The 23,672-nt window shown below is 37.1% G+C and overlaps 1 pseudogene; it reads right to left on the bottom strand.

Moving 5' to 3' along the window:
• Nucleotides 1-16,508: 16,508 nt before the first annotated feature.
• LOC110222255 (aspartate aminotransferase, cytoplasmic pseudogene) lies at nucleotides 16,509-20,951 on the bottom strand (annotated as a pseudogene).
• Nucleotides 20,952-23,672: the final 2,721 nt, after the last annotated feature.

The raw sequence follows: 23,672 nt of genomic DNA, 5'->3' as shown, positions 1-23,672 counted from the left end.
CATTATTTCTGTGACCTTGAGCAAATTACTTAACCTCTTTTAACCTCAGTTTCCTCATATAGAAAAATGAGGGGGTTGGACTAAGTGACCTATGAGGTTCCCTGGATCTTTCTATTTCTGACCATATTATAAATATGAAAGAATGATAATTACCTTCTCAGAGTTTCATAGGTAATGAGGATGGCCAAGCGTTGTCCATCTCTACTGAAGACAGAATAAGAAACAAAATGGACTTTATCTAAAAAAAAAGTGTGGGGTATTCAAGTAGAAGTTGATTTATTTTTCATTCATTCAACAAGTGTTTATTAAGACTCTGTTATTAGGACCCTTGTAGTGTACCAAGTGCTAGAAATTTTTTTTCATGGAGAGGAAGGTTTTGGGGGTGGGGCAAATTTGTGATCTTCTTGTTATAGAGAACTACTCATGAGGAAACTCCCTCTGCCAATGCAGACTGACATATGCTCTGAAGACACATTCAGTTCCAAGAGCAATCTATTATTGACCTAATATAGAATTAGTTAATACTGTTGCTACTATAGGATAGTGATCTGGGCTTAGAATTAACTGAGTTGTATTTTATTTGAAAAAAAAATTCTCCAGAATGTTCAATATCACAAAAGTTAATCTTTTCAACAATGTTCTTCCAGAGGTAATATATGGCAACGAATCATGGTACACAATGATCTCTGAAAAATCAATTTTCTGTGAAACATAGAGCATCCAAAGCATTTAAGATGGTCACCTAACATTTTACCAACAATAAGTATGCAAGAGGTCAATCAGTCAAAAAATAGTCATTAAGCACCTATTACGTGTCAGGCACTGTGCTAAGTGCTAAGTTCTAGGAATACAAGGAAAGGTAACAGACACTTCCTGCTCTCAAGAACTCACAGTTTAAGGTGTAAGAGACTGGGAGGGAAAGGACTATGAAGAATATATATGATGGGGAAAAAAGGTAAACCAGTCATGTAGCAAGAGTGAGGAGTGACAGGGGGACAGCCTGAGTGCTGTGTTAGTGCCCTTGAAATATCTTTTAAAAACAGAATAAACCTCCATTCATTGTGTAGATCTTATACGGATAATTAATCTCAAATAGATGAGGATCATATAGGATAAGAAATGGATGGGTACTACTTGTACTGGTGGAAGCCATGTAGAGAAGATTGTGACCTATGTAGGTATTAAAGTAACAATAATAGCAGTTGATATTTAAATATGGCTTTAAGTTAGAAAAAAAACACTTTACAAATATTCTCATTGAGTTCTCATAATAGCTCCAAAAGGGAAATACTATAATTACCATTGGAAAGATGACATCGAGGTATGGAGAGGTCAAGTGTCTTGCCCAAGATCACAGATTTAGTAAGTTAAAAAGTCCAGTTCTTTTACCTCCAAATCAAGGTCTACACATTTAGATCAGAAGCCCAAATTTGTTTCATTGTCCTATGGTTTTACTTTGTTTCAAATTTACAGGCCCCAAGAGATTAATGTGAAAGACTTCTGCAGAAGGGCTTTCATTTTCATGCATCAGAGGTCGATACAGAAATTTGACATTTTTCATTTGGATGGAAAAATGATTTTCAGAAAAGCATGATAAGCAATATCATAATTTTATTAAGAAAGGCTATCAAGAAGGGGTGCAGAAGGAGGTGTTAGTACTATATTAATTACTGATAACAGTAATAGGTTATGGTACATCTCATGATGAATACCAATGAGGTTTGAATTATAAACAGAGACATAAATTTGATTTTGAAGGACCATTTATTTTTCAAATGATCAAAAAGCCTTTGAAAGCCATACTTAATAAACAGTGATATGTATCTTGGAGAGTCCAGAAATCCCTAAATAAGTCTTAGCTATTCAATAATGTTTCTCTGGAAAGTAGGAACTTGAGGATCAGGTTGCTTATCAGTTGAGCACTCTCCTTTTTGTGAAGTATTCACAAACACATTATCTATCTATCTATCTATCTATCTATCTATCTATCTATCTATCTATCTATCTATCTATCTATCTATTGCAGACATGATGCTGACCTGCATTGGAACCTTAACCAATGAAATTGAATCTCAACTATTTTCCCTATCCCTTATGTGGCAGGCATTGTGCTAGGTTAATGAGGATGCAAAGAATGAAAAAAAGAAAAGAAAAAGAAAGAGGAAGAAAGAGAGGAATGAAGGAAAAAAGACAGGAGAAAGAGAAATAAGAAAGAAAGAAGGAAAGAGGGAGCGAGTAAGGAAGGAAGGAAGAATATCTCTCCTCTTGAAGAATTTACTTCCTATTAGTTACAGAAACCTTTAGAAAGTACAAAAATAGGCAGTACCTGATTGGCAATCAATTTATGAGATTGCATATGCCATCTTTTTATGTACTATGTGAAGTACTTTAGTATAAAAAATGAAGGTAAATCTGTAAACCTTGCATTTAACTGATTCTATGTTCTTAAAAGAACAGATTTGAAAACACATTTTTTTCCTATTCTAAATTTTCAATGTCTGTGAATTACTGCTAAGTCAAATATAGACATATATACATGTATACACACATATGTGTGTGTTTGTAATTATGTATGTATGTATGTATGTATGTATGTATGTATGATTTCAAGACCAGTCACTCCATACTTTTTTATATTGTCTCTCCATAATTATTCACTATCCTTTTTCTCTGGACTAGCTCAGTTTCTTAAGGTGAAATCCAAAGTGCATTGAGACCAGTTTTTCACTTCATGAAACATTTCTATATCTTAGTTTTACTTTACGCAGACTGTAAATTTGTATACAAATTTGCACAGGATTGGCTAGGTAAACCAAAACAAAGGAAAAAAAACAAAAACAAACAAACACCTCTACAGTTTTAAAGGTTATCATTCTTGAAACGATTCTTGTTGAAACTTCCTTCTATGCAGGTTATTCCCCATCAGGGCTTTCTGGAAAGTTTGACACCATTTCTGCTAGTGTAGTACAGAAGAATGTTTCAAGGTAAAATTAAACTGGTTCCATTTACCATGAGTCCCACAATCCTTAATGAAAGCAGATTCTTGCAGTTCTGTAACATTTTTCACAACCAAACCTAGTCATGGCCATTGGAAGATCTGGCAGAAATCATAACCTCACTAACACATTATCTACTTCCCTTCCTGCTCATTACACAAGCTGTATTAAACACTGCTTGTTCTGATACCGGTCCCTGGGGTACGTAATTAACTTGGCTCTGAGCTACAGCTGTTCTGCGCTAACTGGCTTCTCTACCTACACTTGCATTTTTAAAAACTTAATTTTTCCCCCAAAAAACACATGTCATTATGCTGCCCTTTGCCCTTTGGTCATTGCTTTTTTTTTTTTTAAACCTGTTAGGAGGAACCTTATCAAAAGACTTTTTGAAAAATCCAGGCAAATTATATCCACTGGGCCACTTATCTCATATGCTGTTATCTTACTTAAAGAGGCACAAAAAAGAAACCTTTAACAGATTAGAGACACACTTTTTTCCTCGTAGAGTTGTTGCTTTGACTCTATTGGGAAAACTTGGCCAATTGGCTCACTGTTCTGCCCTTAATTAAATTCTCAATTGACTTCTTCAGGACTTGAAATTAGGTTTATTGGCTTGTGATTCCTAGACTCTCCTATGGGAGTATCTCTATTTTGATGATAAGCACTGTATTAATGGCAATTTTCAGGCAGAGGGACTGTGTGCTTGAGTTAAAGCTTATATTACATGTTCTCTGGGACCCAGGAGCTAGGTCTCCTGGTTACTAAATACAGAGAAAGTGGAACTAGTCTACTCTTTCTTCACCAGAATGATTCCCACTTCTATACCTTAAGGTAACAAAGTCTATCCTACCTACTCTTTGTTGTGGTGGTCATGTAAGATGATTTGTGTTAACAAGTTTTATAAACAGCAAACTTAAGGTTTGAGGAGAGAAGGGGGGACAAGGAGAGAAGAAAAAAGAAAGAAGGAAATCATGTCCTAAAGGACTGCAGTCACAGTTAGTATGAGAGTTGTATAGTTGTCAAGAGTAGGTGGCATAGTAGTGTTGGGCTTAGAATAAAAAAGACCTGAGTTTGAAAACTATTTCAAATAATTTCTGTGTGACCCTGGGCAAGTCACTTAAGCTCTTGCAGTCTCAGTTTTCTCATCTATTAAATGGGAAGTTACTAATAGCAACTTATCTCACAGGGCTATTGTGAGAATCAAGTGAAATCTAGACTCTGGCCCTAGAAGACATCTGGTAGCTGCATCCTCAGGGTCTCTAAAGCTAGTTGAAATCTAATCAGGGATACATCACTTCTTACATTGCATCCCCTATGTTCCTCCCCCTGGGGGAAAAAAAAACACATTCTCACTGCTTCTTAGCATGCCACAAGTATGATACATTGTTTTAAGTTGTATTCCAGTGTTCTTGTATGCTGTCCAATTTTGAACTCAGTTCCTACGTGGACCATGAATTCAGACCCTTTATTCACTCTCAGTTTGAAGGTAATAAAGAAAACAATTGTGTTTCTGAATGAAAGAAAAGACAAGACTGGATTAAGGGCTAAGATTCCCAGATATGCTGCTGATACCTGTTTCCAGTGTTGATATACGTCATTTCTTCATACTCAAGGGAGCTCCTGTACTCCAGGACTATATGTGGCTCCGGTCCACTTTCCAGGCAGTTCTCAAGCACAAACCCTCATACCTGTCATCCAGGTAGTAACAAAGAAGTTTTCATGAGCAATCAGTTGGGTTATTAGGGTTGATGAGATGCCACTCAGATACTTTTTAACTTCAAGAATGTTGCCAGAGACATTAGTAAATTGTTGCTTCAATTAAACATAAATGTACCTTCTCATAAAAGTATCTTAGTCTCAGAGAGAACTTCACAGACTGAGGCCATAGTCTTATTTTTCATAAAGAAATTTTTATTTATGAATTTGATGTTATGTTACTGTAACTAAGGGAGGCAGCATGGTATAGTGGATAAAGTTAGGGACACCTGAGTTCAAATCCCTTTTTTAATACTATAGCTGAGGAAGCATAGGCACATTTTTAATTTCTCTCAGCCTTGAATTCTTCACTAGTAAAATGGGGGATTTAGGAGACCAGCCAAAATGAAAAAGTTTAGGAGAGAAGTGCAACCCACTTCCCCCCTCCCCAATAACTCTGATTAAGATCTAAGAGGAGTGCCAGATAGAGTAGTGATTAGGAATTATAAAGCAATCATATACCTAACACAAGATCATACATTTGACCCACAGGTAAGTGATCAAGGAAGGAACTGCAGAATAGAGTTAGTCTGGGTTCATAGATCCTTAATCTAGGCTCAGAACAGTACCTTAGCACTATCCCTTTGACCTAGAGAGGGGATCAAAATGGAAGTACGGATGACTAGCAGCATTGCTGCTCTGAACCCTGAGAAAGGATAGGCAATAAAACAAAATCTTGGGCTCAGAAGAAGTCCCACTAACATAGAGAGGGGATGATAGATATATGACTCAAGCAAAAAACCAAAAAAGCAAACAAACCCAAAAAACAAAACCAAAAATAATAATAACAACAACAAAACCCAACAAGTAATAAGCAGGCAATGCTGTCACTCTGAAGCTGCAGATGGCCTTCCAGCTAGCTGACTGAAGCTAGGGTCAGCAATTGTCTATAATAACTTTCCCTTGGGGCAAATCTACAGTTGTGTTGCCTAGACCCAAAAGAGTCTGTAGCTGGAAAGTTTAGGACAGTAGTGATTAAAACATGACCTTGATCAGACTATATAGGACCTATTGAAAGTTTGCAGTTCCTTGGTCCAGATATTCCTATGATCCTTGAAGAAAATGTAAGGGCAAGAGCCAAGATAAGAGAGGCCAGTAGTGTATAAGGACATGACAATCCCACCAAAAGTGCTCAGAAGCAACTAATACAAAGTCCCAGTTCAGGAAGTAAGGCTACAAGAATGAACAAATAAAAGAGAAAGAGCTATTATGATGCCAGGGATGCCCGAGACAAACTCAGAAAAGTATAACAAATTCAAAACAATTATAAGCAAAGGCTCACAGACAATCACAGATTGGTCAGAAATTCAATTAGAATTTCTATAGCAAATGAAGCGAGACTTAAAAAAACAGTTAATGGGGGCAGCTAGGTGACACGGTGATTAAAGCACCTGCCCTGGAGTCAGGAGGACCTGAGTTCAAATCCTTTCTCAGACCAGACACTTGACACTTACTAGCTGTGTATGACATTGGGCAAGTCACTTAACCCCAATTGCTTTGCAAAATAAATAAATAAAATAAAAATAAACAAACAAAAAAAATAGTTAACATTAACTTATTAATGAAATGAGAGCACTAGAGAAAATAATTAGAAAAGAAATCAGAGTTATTGAGAAAAGACTTGTGAAGAGCATTAATAACTTAGTACATGGGGTAGAAAATTTTACCCAAATAACAAACTCCCTGAATATTATAGTGGATCAAATAAAAGCTAGTGACTCCATGAGACAGAAAAGAAACATGAAAACAAAGCATGGAAAATGGAAGAATGGTAGAAAATGTATTTTAGATAGATAGAGGGATAGGGGGAGAGATAGATAGATAGATAGATAGATAGATAGATAGATAGATAGATAGATAGATAGAGGGAGGGAGGGAGGCAGGGGAGAGAGAGAGAGAGAGAGAGAGAGAGAGAGAGAGAGAGAGAGAGAGAGAGAGAGAGAGAGAGAGAGAGAGAGAGACAGCAGGAAAGCAGATCAAGGAGACATAATTCAAGTACGGCTAGATTGCTTGAAAGTGTAGCCAAAAGAGAGCCTGGATATCATGTTTTAAGAAATCATGCAAGAAAACTAACTTGCATTAGAATGAGGGAGAAATAATAATAAAATAAAAGACTGAATCCACTGATTGATTTCTGAATGAAATCCCAAAATGAAAACTCCAGAAATATCGTAGCCCAAATCCACAGCTTTCAGATCAAAGAAGAAGCTACTACAAGTAGTCAGAAAGAAAGAGTTTAAGTATCAAGGAACCACAGTCAGGAACACACAAGATTTAACATCTGCCATTATACTAGAAGGAAGAGCATGAAGTATGATATTCCAAAAGGCAAAATATGTAGGCTTGTAACAAAAATAATTCATCTAGCAAAACTGAGTATGATCCTACAGAGGAAAACATATGGATCTTTAATGAAATAGAGGACTTAGAAGAATTCCTGATGAAAAGACTAGAGCTGAGTAAAAAGGCTGAAATACAAATATGAGTCAAGATTAGTAGCAATATAGATAAAATGCTGGACCTTGGGTCAGAAAGCTGTGAGTTCAAATCCAGCTTCAAAAACTCCCTGTGTGACCTTGGGCAAAGCACTGCTATTTGCTTCAGTTTTCTCATTCATAAAATGGAGATAATAATAGCACTTACCTCCCAGGGTTGCTATGAAGATGAAATAAGATCATTTTTATAAAGAACTTTGCAAACCTGAAAGGGCTATATAAATGTGACCCTTTACTTTATAATAACAACAATTTATTATTATTATTATTAATCCAATCAAAGATGACTTGAAAGAAGTAAATAATTTTTAAAAAACAACAGTAAAGATGGTAAAATAAATTTCTTTATTTTAGAGTTAAAATTTTAAGTTTGTATTAAGGTTATTAAAAAAAAGAAGCCCAAACTAAACATATTGGTATAGGAGATGCTATTTGTGGATAGAATGTAAGCTCCTTGAAAATAAAGGTTTTTTCATTTTTGTCTTTGTATCCTAAGTACTTAGCATAATGCCTGGCAAATAGGAGGCTGCTAGTAAATGCTTGTTTGCTTGATTAATTAAGTAGTGTGAGGTAATTAGAATCATAGAATACCTGAGTTAGAAGAGAACTCAAAGGAAGCAGCACTAATTAGGGTAGTAGAGTTCTGAAAATGGACTCAATGGATGTGAATCTTAACACCAGAGCAATAATACCAATTTTAAAAAAATCATCAGACATATAATAAGGGTTTACTATGTGCCAGGAATTGTATTAAGCACAAGAGATGAAGAGACAAAGAAGAAACAGTCTCTTCCCTCAAGGAGTTGACAATCTACTTCAGGAAACAACATGTACACATATAGGTGACTTTGGATAAATCATTTAACCTCTCTGGACCTCAGTTTCATCAGTAACATAAGGACACTTGACTAGATGTTATCTAAGGTCTTTTTTGGGTCTAATATTGTGTTAAACTAATGATTTGGCAAATGAGATTAGTTTTTTGATGCCATCCTAAGCCCCAGCCCCTGAAATTCATAATCTAATCCAAAAATTAAATGAAATCTCATTAAAGAAAATGTTTGAAGCCTTAATGAAAATGTATGTGTTTAATAACTTTGTTTTCTTCATGTTCATCATGTTTTCTTCATGTCTTCATGACTTCATTTGGGGTTTTATTGGCAAAGATGCTGGGGTGGTTTGCCATTTCCTTCTCCAGCTCATTTTATAGGTGAGGAAACTGGGGAGAACAGAGTTAACTGGCTTGCCCAGGGTCACATAACTGGTAAGTATCTGAGGCCAGATTTGAACTCATGAAGATGAGTCTTTCTGACTTCAGGCCCAGCACTCTATCTACAATGCCAGCTACCTTCCCTGCTCTCTTCATAGACTTTCCATTAGTCCTTTTTTCATTTAAAAGAATAATCTACCCTCTAGGTGAATGGTGTCAAACTCAAATAGAAATGGGACTTTACATTGTACTTAAGGATTCCTGTAGGTTATATTTTTACTTAGAAAACCACACCCATACTCCTCCCCCTCTCCAAAATTTCTTTATTTTGTTAAATATAAATACCTACAAATCAGGTTTGGGCTGTGCTTGGGATTATAGTGAGACTTCTGCAGATGACTCCTTTCTCAATGTATTTTCATTAGATTCTGAGTCCTTATTAACCATTTTTAACCTAGTTTTAAACTGTCTTACTAGAGCTCAGCACTCTACTCCTCCTCTGAAAAGTTCCCATTTATGATTATGCAATTAATATGCTGAATAGTAATAATAATAAATTTAATTTTGTACAAATCATAAGCTGCTCCATGGAATGAGGGATCTATTACTAATTTCTTTATTAGTAATTTCACTGTGAAATTCTTTGTAGAAAAAAAGAGAGGAAAATTCTTGTACATCAAATATTTCCCAGCTATGAGCTCTGCTAGATAGTAAATAGGATAAAATAGTAAATAAAATAACAAAATAGTAAATAGAGTATCTAATAGGCAGGAAATAAATATGTAGCCTTCAGAGAAACATATGAATTAAGAGGAAATAGATTTTCTGTTTGTAATATTTAGGACCAAGGAGAAAATGAGTAAAGGTACAAGAGAAAAGAATAGCTTAAAGATAAACCAAGTTTAAATACAATCATTTGCCCTGTTTTTTTCCTAATAGACATCACATGATTCTGTTGTTTCTCAGTTTCTTCTCCTCACCTCCTCACTCTTCATTTTATTGTTTTTAGGACTGCTTTTATTGTTTCTATGTATAAGGAACTCATCAAGAGGGTACTCCCCCTACCAACTCAGATTAATATTTACTTTCAACTTATAGTCCTAGGGAGTTGCTGGGAAAACACCTATTAAATGAAATTACCAGGTTTACAAAGATGGTATATGTTGAAGCTGGGCTTGGACCCAGGGCTTCATGAGTCAGAGGTTAACTCTGGAACCATTACACCTACCTACCTCTGTTTGCCTATGTGGCACAAAATACACAAGGCATTCAGATAAGTAACCTTTTGCTTTATCATCTAGCACTTTCTAATTGCTTTGATCTATTCTCTTATCTGTATATTGCAGATTTATTTTAGTTATGATGACGACATACAAAGTATAGGAAATCAGTGCTTTTCACTTTGCCAAGTTTTCTTTTCCCACAACTTACTTTGTAATGGGAGATTTGACCAGTGGCATACACATTATAGAACATATAGTAGATTCACTTAGGATTTATTGCAAACATTATCCCACTCTTTAGGCTTTAGTGTAGTACGTGTATTTCAACAATTTCTAATACTTTAGCAGAAATGCATATCAGAAAAAATTCCTTCATCTTGTTTGCTCTTGTGATGGATATGAGGTGTGACTGTAGAGTAATAGGACTGGTTTTTCATAAGTGAATGGTAAAACGTATTTCATTAGTGTATGTGAGGTGTAGTGGAATTCAGATTCAGAGCATCTACATAAAAAAAATACCTGATTAGCTAACATATAAATTTGTGAGACCTTTGGCAAGTCATTTAAACTCAATGGGCCTCCATTTCCTCATCTTCAAAAGGAAGACATGGGATTAAATGACTTCTTAGATCATGTCCAACTCTAGTTGAATCTCTTAGTTCTTTTAGGAAAACTGTCATGGCATTTGAAAATACCAATAATTTTCTTTCCTCTTTTCATATGTTTTTCCCTTTCAATTTCTTTTTATTGTCTTATTACTATAGCTAGCATTTCTAGAGTTATACAGTATGGTCACAATGGACACCTTTGCTTCATGTCTGATCTTATTATAAAGACCTCAAGTGTTTCTGTAATACAGATGATGCTACTTCTTGGTTGTCTATACATAGCCATTAATCATTTTGAGGAAAAGTCCATTTATTCCTTTACTTTCCTGTGTGTAAATATGTGTGTATGTGTTTGCATTTTCAAAGCTTTTCTGAAACTCCTGCTAAAATCATATTACTATTAATACTGATATAACTATTATATTTATAGTCTTCCTAATGTTGCACCATCCCTAAATTCTTACATAAACTCACCCTGATCATATCAAATGATCTTTTGATAGCTTTTTACTAATATAATCTAGCATTTTAAATAATGTTTTATGCAATATTTTTATATCAATATTCATAAGAAATAGTGGGCTACTGTTTTTTTTTCTTTGTTTTGTCTTTCTCAAGTCAAGGTCCAAAAGCCATTTTTAAACAAATTAATCACAACAGAATACCTTTTTATTTAATTTATTAAATAATTATTTTATAGAATTCATTTGTAAATTATTCTGCGGTTGATTTCTTTCTGATTTCACTTATAGCTTATTCAAGTTTTTGTTCTAAGATTTCATTATTTAAATTCTCTATTTCTTACTTAGTTAATCTAGGTATTTATATTTTGTAGATATGTATATTTTGCATTCACCTAGGTTTTTTTTAAATTATGGGTCTTATTCACAAAAAAATGGGTAAGATCATTTCCAATAATTTCCCTTGTGTTTTCATCTGTTGCTTTTTCTCTTTAAAAATTTTTGATACTCATGATTTGATTTTTCTTCTTTTTTATTGAGTTAATTAATTATGTGTATAGTTTATGATCTTTAAAAACTTGACTTAATTTTATTTATTCATTCAATGGTTTTTTATTTCATTTTATTTCTTATTTACAGAATTTCTATTTTTATATTGAACTTTTAGGTGTTGCTTTCCTAGTTTTTTAAGTTGCATGGCTAATTTACTGATATCTTCCTTCTCTCTTTTATTGATTAATATATTTAGACATATACTTTTATCCCAAGGAATTTCTTAGCTGCATTCTTCAAGTTTTGGGATATGGTCTAATTATCACCATTTTAAAAAATAAAGTTGTCTATCTTTCTTATAATTTGTTCATTGACTCATATATTCTTTAACATTTATTTAAATCTGAATCTTTTCTTCAAATTACTTTTTTATGTTATAATTTTATTTTGTTTTAATTGGTAGAGAGTATATTTTATATTTGCTTCTGTATTTGTTTATGAGTTTTTATGCCTTACTGGGTGGTAAATTTTTTGTTAAGATGTCATGTGAAGCTGAGAAATATATGTATCTTTCACTATTTCCATTTAATAGTCCTCAGATATTTATCATATCTAGCAGCAGTAAGCCTAATATAGTTTCCCTACTTATCTCTTTTTTTACCTTTTTTTTTTACTGCTTTGTATGAGATCCTGATTTTTCTTCCAAGATTTTGAAAAAAGATTGCAGCACAGTAGATTCTCTTCTAACAGCTCATCTTAATTTATGAATCTTTGTGTTTCAAGTATGTTTCTAGTAAGCAGCATACTGTTTCATTCTGAACTATTCTATCCTTCTTCATTTTATGGATGTTTGTCTCATTCACGTGTCTGGCCATAATTGTTAGTTGCGTTTTTTCTTCCATGATATCTTATTGTAATGTTTCCTTTCTTTACCCTTCCTTTGCTTCCTTTTACTAGGGAAAGGAAAGTAGTGAAAGAAAGGAATTAGTATTAACAATAGTTGCCTATAATTGAGGTGGTCTGATTTCATTTATTTGCCCTTCCCCTTGTCACTCTGCCTATACCTAAATTGATGTATCTCACCATTTCTTTTTCTCATTTCTCATGCATCTCTAAATACATAATCCAACATTATAACCACTATTTCTACTGTAAAAGAATCAACTATTTTCAATTGGCTACCCTCTACAACATTAGTGCTAAGTATATTATTTAAGATTATTCTCTTACATGTTGCTCATCTCTCTAAACCAATAAAGTTCATAAAAACCATAATTCCTTTACCATCTATGAAAACAAGTGCTGATTCAAATACTTAAGTCCAAAATTGGATGGAAATTAAATAATTCCAAAATGTTTAAGTCCTTCTGTCTTTCTGTTTCTCTTTCTCTCTATCTCTCTCCTCTCTCTGTCTTTCTGTATCTCTCCCTCCTTCTCTCTCCTCTCTATCTCTTTGTCTCTCTCTCTCTCTATCTCTCTCCTCTCTATCTTTCTCTCGCTATCTCTCTGTTTCTCTGTCTCTCTGTCTCTCTCTCTCTCTTGTTCTCACTCTCACTCTCTCTGTTTCTCTCTCTCTCTCTCTCTCTCTCTCTCTCTCTCTCTCTCTCTCTCTGTCTCTGTCTCTCACTCTCTCTCTCCCACCCGCACCCTTCACAACAGATACAGTGCTGTGCATGGACTAGGGAAGACCTGAATTCAAATCTAGCCTCAGACACTTATTACCCCATGTGATTCTGGCCAGGTCACTTAACCTCTGTTGGCTTCAGTTTCTTCATCTATAAAATGGGGATAATAAATGCACCTACTTCCCAGGATTGTTGTGAGGACCAAAGGAGGTAATAACCGTAAAATGCTTAGCATAGTGCCTGTCACACAGTAAGCACTGTAGAAATGTTAGCTATCATTAGTTATTATTATATATGAGATTGAATACTTAGAAAAATCTTATTTCAATATTCTTGTAAAAACGCTACATTATTCCAAATTCTGGTTGTTCTTTCTCTCTTCTTCTAAGTCTTATTCTCTCTGTGTCTCTCTTTTCCCCCCTCCTTTCTCCTTCCACTTCTCTTTCTTCCTTCCTCTTTCTCTCTTCTCTTCCTTCTCTCCCTCTATCCTGAGATTTCTGACAATCTGGATATAGGCTAAATCCTACTTTTCCATCCAAGGTTAGGGTATTAGTTAATAATTAGGCCACAGAGAAACATGTCCTATTTGCATATACCAGAATCATAAAATCTATCAGTGTCTTATAGATATTTCTTTATCAAGCATTGGCCTGCGTTAACTAACAACTTTCAAATTATAACTTTTAACGTATCTCTTTTGAGAAGCATTATGTTGTATTAGATAGATACTATGTCAGATATGGAGTCATGAAGGTCAGGAATCAAATCCTGTTTCTGATAACAGTATGACCCTGGCAACATTACTTAATATCTCTGAGCCTCAGTTTCCCAATTTGTAAAATAAGAATAATTATGCTGGTAGTAACTGACTTATTGGATGAGGTTCAAATGCACATATACATACACATACACACATACATGTTGCTTTGCAAATTTTAAAAGGTTATGGAAATGTGAATTATTATTTTATTATTAAGATCTTAGCCCAAGATATTTAGCAGTGAAATAATCTGATTAGATTTTCTCTACATAAAACAGAGTGCCCTGTGCTTTAATATCCATGAATGGAGTCACATATTTTCATTAATTAGTGTCTTCATTTGGCCTTGTAAAATGTTGATATCCTGATTTAAACTGTCTTTCCATGCATTTTAAAGTAATTTATGCTGTTCCTTTTTCACTTCTTCTTTATTTCTTTCCCTCTGGATGTTCATTGGAGAAGTAAATTTTCTTATAAGATTTATCTTGTTTCCTAAAGTTATCTGTGCCATTCTTAGGGAACAGAAATTTGGCTCAGAATAGAAATGCAATTCTCTTCATGAATCTTTTTACCTAGAAGGGGTTTTAGAGCAAGGTGACTTTTGGCCTCCTTTTGGGAGCAAGGGATTTGGTAATAATTAACTTCTTTAATAACTCATAAGGAAGCAAGAAATCTGAAGGCCACAGAACCTGTTAAGCAATGTTGCCAGTTGTGTCATTCGTTCTTTTGGAGAAAAAAATTCATTAAAAAGAGTTCAATTCTCATTTATTTTTGAAGAGATGCCAGGCTTTTTGGCCAGGTTGACCAGATTGGGTAAGGTGGTAAAGGTAAAACTAGGGCTTGGGTAGTGATTTGCATCCAGATGCACAGGCATTGCTCTGAGACTATTCCTTAAAGTACAATTATATCACTCTTCATGATGGGGATGATGGGAAGGAGGAGAGAGAGAGAGAGAGAGAGAGAGAGAGAGAGAGAGAGAGAGAGAGAGAGAGACAGAGAGAGACAGAGACAGAGACAGAGAGAGAGAAAGAGAGAGAGAGAGAGACAGAGAGAGACAGAGAGAGAGAGACAGAGAGAGAGAGAGAGGGAGAGCGCACAATAGAAGGTCTTTGATCTGTAGATTATAGATAACTTTGGAATGGATAATTTGCATCGTTTTAACTCCTTAACAACTTTTTGCAACTGTTTTTTGATTTACCCTGCGTATTTCCAGTGGCATAATTGGCATCTATTTATAATGTGATACATGCTGGACTTTTATGCAAAGCCTCAAATCAGAACCTATAGTGAAAGGTATCACTGGGTTGGGCATGGGGGAAAGGCCAATAAGGAAAGGAAAGTAGGTGCTGGTAGCAGAAACTAGACTTTCATGTGTTTGGCACTCACAGGGCCATAAACTTTGACAACTCCCAGAAACTAAATCCTTGGAACAATGCACATGTCATATAACTAGGCATGTAGGGCTGTTTGGTGGCTTTTAGGTAGAATAACAGGAGTGATGACAGCTACCACAGACCTGTATGGGAGGGTGGAAGCCATCTTCTCTAACCACATTTCCTGACAGTGGACATTGTTTCCTCAAGACAGCAAAGCAAAACTACCTTCTTTCCACTGAGTTGGCAGAACCAGCCATAGTGACACCAATTGCTATTTAAAACTTTTCCAAGTAGAAACTCATTGAGGGTCTACTATGCACACTAACATATCATTCTGGTTTGGCTTCCTGCCTCAAGTCTTTCCCTATTCTAATCCATTCTCTGCTCAGCTGTCAAATTAATCTTTCTAAAGCAAAGTTCTGACCATATCAAGTTCAAGGTGTGAAGCGAGAAGGGACTGCACCAGAGTGGTGGCAGTGTCAGAAAAGAATGTGTTTCTGAGAGATAGTATAATGGTAGAATAGACAAGAATTGTGATGGATTGGATATGGAGGTGAGAGTGAGGAGTCAAGGGTACCCACCGAAGTTGTGAGTCTGAGTTTTGGGGAGAACGGTGATGCCTAAGAAAGTAATATGAAAGTTAGTAAAAAGGAATAGTCTAGAGGAAAAATGATTTTTTTTTTTTTTACATATTGTATTTAGGATATCCATGAGGCAACTATTTTGAAATGTAGGATAGCCAGCTAGAGATGTGAAATTGGAGGTTAGGAGAGAAATTGGGCCTCGGCAATTTGATCTGAGAATCATTAGGTGATAAATAAATCTAAGGAGCTGATGAAATGACCAAGTGAAATAGTAAATAGGAAGAAGAAAAAAGAAGAGGGTTTTCTCATATTCCTTTCATCTTGTTACTCACAGAGCCCTCACTCTACCCCCAAGACACTGTATCTCTAGAATTCCTTTCTAATACTGACTGCATCTTCTCTCAAACTCTGAGGTGTCATTGGAATACTCACTGTTTTACTTCGCCATTTCCAGACTTTTTTCTTTTTTGATTTTTTTTTAATGGCATTGCCGATGGCTACAATCACATCTCTCTTCTGCTGACTTGATGTTTGGGGTTATATTTTGCTCCAAGAGTAAATAAATTGACATCATCTATACTTTACAACACTCACACAGAAGGAAATGAACTATGAACACACTGATTGGGGGAGGTTGGGTCAACATGCTTAACTCACATAACAATCAAAATAATATGGGATCTTCTTCTTTTTCTTCTTTTGCTTTAAATCAAAAATGTTATTTTGTATGGGTCTGAAGAAAAGCCTTAATCCTGGGCAATCTCAAATCATGACAACTCCAAACACTGACATCCCACCACTGCAGTTATTTCAGTCCTTTGATTGTCACTATTACACTATATGGATAACGGGTTTGTGCAAGCAGGGGATACACCGACATGATAAAAAGCAGCTTTGGTGGTACCGGTTGGGTTGGTGCTTCTTCACTGGACTTTAGTGATGGCTTCATGGATGGAGGTAGCCACATAATCCAAATTCTTTGTGGTCAGGCCGCACATGTTGATCCAGTCACTTGGCAGTAGGTAGATGTGCTTCTAATTGATCAGATATTCCACTTGCTTAGTGGTTAACCCTGTGAAACTGAACATTCCAATCTGGTCAGTGATGTAACTGTAGGTTCCTGGGGTGCAGAGGGATTCCAGGTGCAATTTGAGTTCAGCTCTCATTAACAGAATCTGGTCAGCCATTGTCTTAAACATTTTCTTTCCACATAGTAAAGAACTCAGGGCTGGAAAGGGTAGAGGCCACTATCCAAGCTCCCTGAGCAGGAAGGTTGGATCACAAGACAAGCACAATCTTCTCCATCTGGGAAAGGACATGTAGGACGTTATCACCGTCTTTCCTAACCACGGTCAGGTTTCCCACAGGCTCATTGTAGAGCTTGAAGTTCTTGGAGAAGGACTGAGCCTAGAAGAGCTCAAAGCCCACATTCACAAAATAGTGGATAGCCCAGGCATCCTTGTCTAGGTCTCCATATGCAAAACCTTGATAAGCTGAGTCGAAGAAAGGGAGCAGAAACTAGTGCTTCATGATAGAAGCAATCTGGAGAAGATTGCTTCTCCCATTGCTCTGGGGTTGGATCAGTGCCAGTGGGGTTATGTGCACAGGTGTGAAAAACAAAGAGAACTCTGGAACATTCTCCATATCTTGCAGCAGGTCCTGAAGGTCAATCCCTCTCTTAGTTGCATCCCAGTAATGATGTGTTACCTTGTCCATAAAGCCAGCAGCACCAAACAAACCATTATGATTTTCCCAGGTTTGAGAAGATATGTAGACAGGAGTGACTGCATTGTTTGTTCCATTGTACCACTTGTGTAAGAACTTGGCTCCAACTCGACAGGCCCTTGTTCCCAGCAAATCCTACACACATCCCCAGGAGAGGTGCAGGAAGCATCATTTTGGAATTCTGGCAATCCCAAGATAGGCAAGTACCCATGGTTTAGAGCGCCATTTCTAGCAATCTGATGTTTCATCTTTCTCATCCCAGGAGTCTGCGGTGAGCTTGAAGATTAGGACTGGCTGTGCCTGGGGCACAATGGGAATGATGGGCAAAGGTATGGTGAGGCTGAAGGTGGTAACAAGGGTGCAGACTCCTCTGGTTCCAGCTCTTGCTCCAAAGGAGTTGATCCTGAAGTCCTTCAGACTTTCTCTTTGCTTTCATCACTCAGCAACTTCTTTTCCAGTCTGTTCAAGTTCATCACCCAAGGCAGATCCTAGTAGCTTTTATCTACTAGCTCTCAGATAATTTTCCATCTTTTCTCAAAGAGTTCAGTGCCAGGTTCCCACCCTGTCTTTTACCTCACACTTATAGTGCCTTTATAGTGCACTAGGGGATTACACTACATACCCTAAACTCCCACCTTATCAACCTCTTTAACTCCCAAGAACTAGACTACAGTCCTTCAGCTGCACAGTGATGGTCACACCCTTGGTCTTGACATGACCCATAATTGTTCCTTTTCCATGATCAAAAACTGAAAAGTTTTATTTGATAATAACCCCTTCTCATTCCATCTGTCCCTCTGCCTTGTTCCTCCTAAACCTATGTGCTGGCCTTACCATGACCTCTAATCCCTCCACTCCTCAGTACTTTTGTGGCCATAATCTTTGTTCTGGTTTTATTTGCCACACTCCCAGTCTTAACCCTTTTGCTAACCAGTTCAACTCATCAATTTCCTCTACTCTTGAATCAGTCAATGAGCTAGTATCTATTGAATATCTTCTATATGCCATGCACAGGACAAGTCCTGTTTCCCTTGTCTGATTGCCACTCATATGATATCAAACCCCAACACTGTATTACTCCCATTAAATATATTATCCATTAATGGATAATGTGAAAGACAGGAACTGTTCTCACTGGATCCACTGCAAATTTATGTTGTCTCTTTTCCACTTGTCTTTGATGAAGCAAGACAATCCTTTTATTGCTTCCAAATTTATGATTTTTCCCACTTCCCAAAATTCTAATCTCTTTGCCTCAATCTTCCTTTACTACCTCCTCCCCCACATTCATACCCAAGAACCTCAACTTATACTTTATTAAGAAAACAGGGGCTATGTTCCATGTTTCTTTTTCTCCCCTCCATTATATCTTTCAATTCTTTGACATCATTTCTTGTTCTGTCCTCCTTTACTCTAGTTCCTGGTACAGAGGTGATCCTTTCCCTTGCCACAGGATTAACCATCGCCTGTGCTACTCTATTGCTCTTCAAGTACACTCTTGAGTCACCTACAGCTTCACAGGATTTGCCTTGCCCCCATAAGGGCACCCTCACTCCATCCCCTCCTGCTTTCCAACCGCACAGCTGACTGACATATTGGACAACTCCACCAGAGGTCAAACCCCTGTGGAAGATAACCTACCTGAACTTATTCTTCAATGATTAAAATATTTCTACCTTCCCATATCATCCCAGTCATTCTAAGCCACTTGTTGCCATGGTTCAAATCCTGCTCTCCACTCTAAATGACCACTTTCTTACTCGTATCTCCCTTAATCTAACCTCTTCAGTCTCCCACTCCAAAGTCACCCTACCATTCCACTACACTGTCCACTGGTAATAAACTAGATTTCATTTCCAATCTTTTCTTTTCTCCCTCCCTCCACCTTCCTGCACTCACTGAGAGCTGGCATTTTCTTGAAGGCATGCCTTTTTTGGCTACCTTTCCAGTACTAGCTGAACTTTCACTCCTACTCCATAGCTCACTAGTTGTGATAGGGGTATTGGATTATTTCCCCCTCCCTCCGGCCCTTTGCCACTTTTAGAATTTTCTTCTATCATCATCACTCAGCAACCTCCACTTTTTAAAGGTTCATTCAACTTATATTTATTACCCAAAAAAAGATTCTGGGTGGCTGTTGTCAACTAATATCCAGGATACTATACTTCCCTCTTCAATGAGTACAGTGCCTGCATCAAAGGTTTTCTCTCTTTCCCAGTGCCTGTCCTCATACTAGGAGACTTCAATATAAATATGCACACTCGTTCAAATACCCTAAAATCTCAGTTCCTTCATTTACTCATTTCCCATGACCTACTCCTCCGCCTCACCACAGTTATACAGAAATAATCATGTTCTTGATCTTATTATTAACCAGATGTGTTGACAGTTATGTTGATAAGTTCATAAACTCCTTTTCCTAATCACAATCTATAGTCATTCCACTTCTCCTTCTGCCTTACAACTCCAAATCTTGTTCTTCATTGTGACATCCAATCCACTTACCCCTCACTTCTTTCTCAGGCCATCACCCCATTCACTGGCTTCACTCTTTTCCCTTCCCCATCTTGATCCTTTGGTGAACCAATTCAACTCTACACTGGCCTCTTCTCTCAAATCCTTTCTTCTTTATTCTATTCAAGATCTTTCCTTGCCATACATCAGTCTTGGGTTACTTCCACCATCTACTACTCTCTTACTCATGTGCTGTGGAACAAAGAGAAAATGACAAAACTGTGCTGTGTCCACTACAAATTTACATTACATAATCTCAACTGGGCCTTCAGCATAGCAAGGCAATCCTTTTATAACTCCTTAATTCCTTCACTATCTGACCCACCGCAGTAGCTTTTCCAAACCTTTTCATTCCTTTGCACACCTCCCATAGCTCTCACTCCCTCCCCAGCATTCTGCTGAGCACCTTGCCTTATATTTCACTGAAAAAAATTGAGTTTATCCACCAAGAGCTCCCTCTTCTCTCCTCTTTATTATCTGACATCACTCAGATGCTTTCTGCCACTACCTCCTCCTTCACCCATTTTTCTCATGAAGAGGCAGTCCTTCTTGCAAGGGCAAACCTCTCTAACTGAACAAGTGATCCCATTACTTGCCTCCTCTATCATTCCTACTCACTCATTAATGTTGAATTGCTCTCTATGTACTGGCTACTCCCTTCCTGCCTACAAACAAGCTTATGTGTTTCTCCATCCTCTTAAAAACATCATTGCATCAGTCTATCCTCATTATCATCCTAAATCTCTCCTGTGTTTTGTGACTAAACTCCTTGAGAAGTCCACTTAGAATAAATACCTCAATTTCCTTTCTTCTTACTCTCTTTTTGACTCTGTGCAGTCTGACTTCTGACCTTATTGTTCAACTGACTTTGCTCTCTCCAAAGTCACAAAAGACCTCTTAATGCCAAATCAATGACCTTTTTTCAAAACTTATCATTCTTGGTCCCTCTTCAGCTTTTGACAATACTGGTCACTCTCTTCTCTTTGATACTCTCTTCTAGGTGTTCTTGGTACTTCTCTCTCCTGGTTCATCTACCTATCTGACTTCTCCTTAATCTCCTTTGCTGGATCTTCATAGAGGTCATACCAGCTAACTCTTGGAGGCCCATGGGGTTCTCTGTCCTGCATGATCATTCTTCTCCCTCTATGTTACTTCACGCGGTGATCTCATTAGTGCCCATGAGTTTGATTATCATGTCTGCTGATAATTCTCAAATTTACTTTAACAGTTCTTTTTTTTTGGGGGGGGCTAAGCAATGGAGTTAAGTAACTTGCCCAGGGTCACACATCTATAAGTGTTATGTGTCTGAGGCCAGATTTGAACTCAGGTCCTCCTGACTCCATGGCTGGTACTCTATCCACTACACCATTTAGCTGCCCCAACTTTAACAGTTCTTATCCTCCGTGCCTACCTCTAGTCTTGTTTCCCCAACTTCCTATTGGACATCTCAAACACAATGCCCCATAGACATCTCAAACTCAAACTGACCAAAACTCAACTCATTATCTTACCCCCCCCAAACCTTCCCCTCTTCCTATCTTCGCTATTATTATTGGGGATGTCACCATCTTATCAGTCATCAAGATTTGTAGTCTCACTCTCTAAATCCAATAAATTGCCAAATCCTTTCATTTCTATGTTCATAATATCTTTTTTATCTACCCCATTCTCTATACTGATACTCATCACCCCATACCTGGACTGTCACAATAGCAATTCTTCATTCCCCCTCCATACTTAGGCAATTGCATTAGCTTTCTAATTACTCTCCCTCTCTTCCCATTCTAGTCCATCTTTTACCCTGCTGTCAAATTAATCTTCCTAAAGCACATGTCTAATTTCTCAGCCTTCCCTCCCCAATTTGATAAGTTCCAATATCCCCCCATTGCTTCCAGGATTAAATATATTTTAAAAATCTCATCTGACTTTAACAGTTCTTTATAACCTGACCCTTCCCACTTTCCAATCTTTTCATACCTTTCTCCTCTCCACATACTCTATGATTCAGTGATGTTGGCTTCTTGCTGTTCCTAGCACAATCTATTCCATCTCAAGACTTGACATTTTCACTTGCCCTGAATATTCTCCATTGTTATCTATCTCTTAGTTTGCCTAGTTTCCTTCAAATTTCAGATAAAGTCTCACTTTCTGCAGAGATCCTTTCCCAAACTTCCTTAATACAAGTGATTTTCCTCTGAAACTAACCCTAATTGGCCTTGCATATATCTCATTTGTACATAATAGCTTGCATAATAAAGCACAGCTAAGATGGCAGAGAGAAGCCAAGAAGTTACTTGAGCTCTCCCCAGTTTCTCTCAGAAACAATGTTAATTGAAGCCTCTAAAGAGATTCTAGAGTGACAGAACCCACAAAGAAGAGAGAGTGAAACAAAATTTCCAGCTTAAGATAACTTAGAAGGACTTCAGGAAAGGTCTGTCTCACCTGGGTAAAAGGGAAGCACAGCCAAGTGTAGACAGTGTCTGGATAATCCAGTAGGAGACTCTTAGCTTCAGCACAGGTCAGCAACTAAGGTCCCCTGGTCATGGCTCAAGAGGCTAGTGGCACAGCGGGCCAGTTGCAAAGTCTCCAGTCCCAGCATAGAAGGCAAATCAGGAGTCCTGAAATACTGGTATAACAGGCATGAGTGGGCTTGGCCACCCAGTGCAGTGGGCAAACCTAAGCACCTGAGGCCCTGTCATGGAAAGCCAGTGACCAGGCTTCTGTCCCCCAGCACAAGAACCTTAGGACAGTATCCCTAGCCCCAGGAGCAGAGATCAACTTTGAAAAATGAGCAAAAAAGCAAAAAGAGCCCTGACCATAGAATGCTACTATGGTGACAGGGAAGATCAAAACACAAACTCAAAAGAGGACAACAATATCAAAATGCGTACATGTGAAGCCTCAAAGAGGAATATGAATTGGTCTCAGGACCAAAAAGTCCTCTTAGAAGAGCTCAAGAAGGATTTTAAAAATCAAGTAAGAGAGATAGAAGAAAAAATGGGAAAATAAATGAGAGTTATGCAGAAGAATTATAAAAAAAAAAGAGTCAATAGTTTGGAAAAGGAAGCAAAAAAATTGACTGAAGAAAACAACTGCTTTGAAAGTAGAACTGGCCAAATGGAAAAAGAGGTACAAAAGCTAACTGAACTAAATAATTCCTTAAAAATTAGAATTGGGCAAGTGGAAGTTAATGACTCTATGAGACATCAAGAATTAATCAAACAAAATCAAAAGAAGAAAAAAAAGAAGAAAATGTAAAATACCTTATTGAAAAAAAAACACAGGGCAGCTAGGTAGCACAGTGGATAAAGCATTGGCCCTGGAGTCAGGAGAACCTTAGTTCAAATGTGACCTCAGGCACATAACACTCACTAGCTGTGTGACTCTGGACAAGTCACTTAACCCCGATTGCCTCACAGAAAAAAAAAGAATCCACACATCACCTTCTAAAAAAGATCCCAAAATTAAATACCCCAAGAAATATTGTAGCCAAATTCCAGAATTATCAGGTCAAGGGGAAAATACTGCAAGCAAGAATTTCATATATGAAATTCCAGAAGTCAAAGGAGCTTGTATTACAACCATGAATCAACTCCCCACCAAAACTGAACATATTTCAGGGGAAAAGATAGACATTCAATGAAATAGGGGACTTTCAAACTTTCCTGATGAAAAGACCAGAGCTGAACAGAAAATTCAACCTTCAAATACAAGACTCAAGAGAAGCATATAAAGGTAAATAGAAAGAAAAAAAAAACATGTTATTCAATTAGATTAAATTGTTTAAATCCCTACACAGGAAGATGATACTCATAAATCTTGAGAACTGCATCTTCATTAGGGTAGTT

The sequence above is a fragment of the Phascolarctos cinereus genome, unplaced genomic scaffold (genome assembly GCF_003287225.1).
Source record: "Phascolarctos cinereus isolate Bilbo 61053 unplaced genomic scaffold, phaCin_HiC Scaffold_726;HRSCAF=1367, whole genome shotgun sequence".
In the NCBI taxonomy this organism is placed as follows: Eukaryota; Metazoa; Chordata; class Mammalia; order Diprotodontia; family Phascolarctidae; genus Phascolarctos; species Phascolarctos cinereus.
This window is presented reverse-complemented; position numbering and strand designations above follow the sequence as displayed.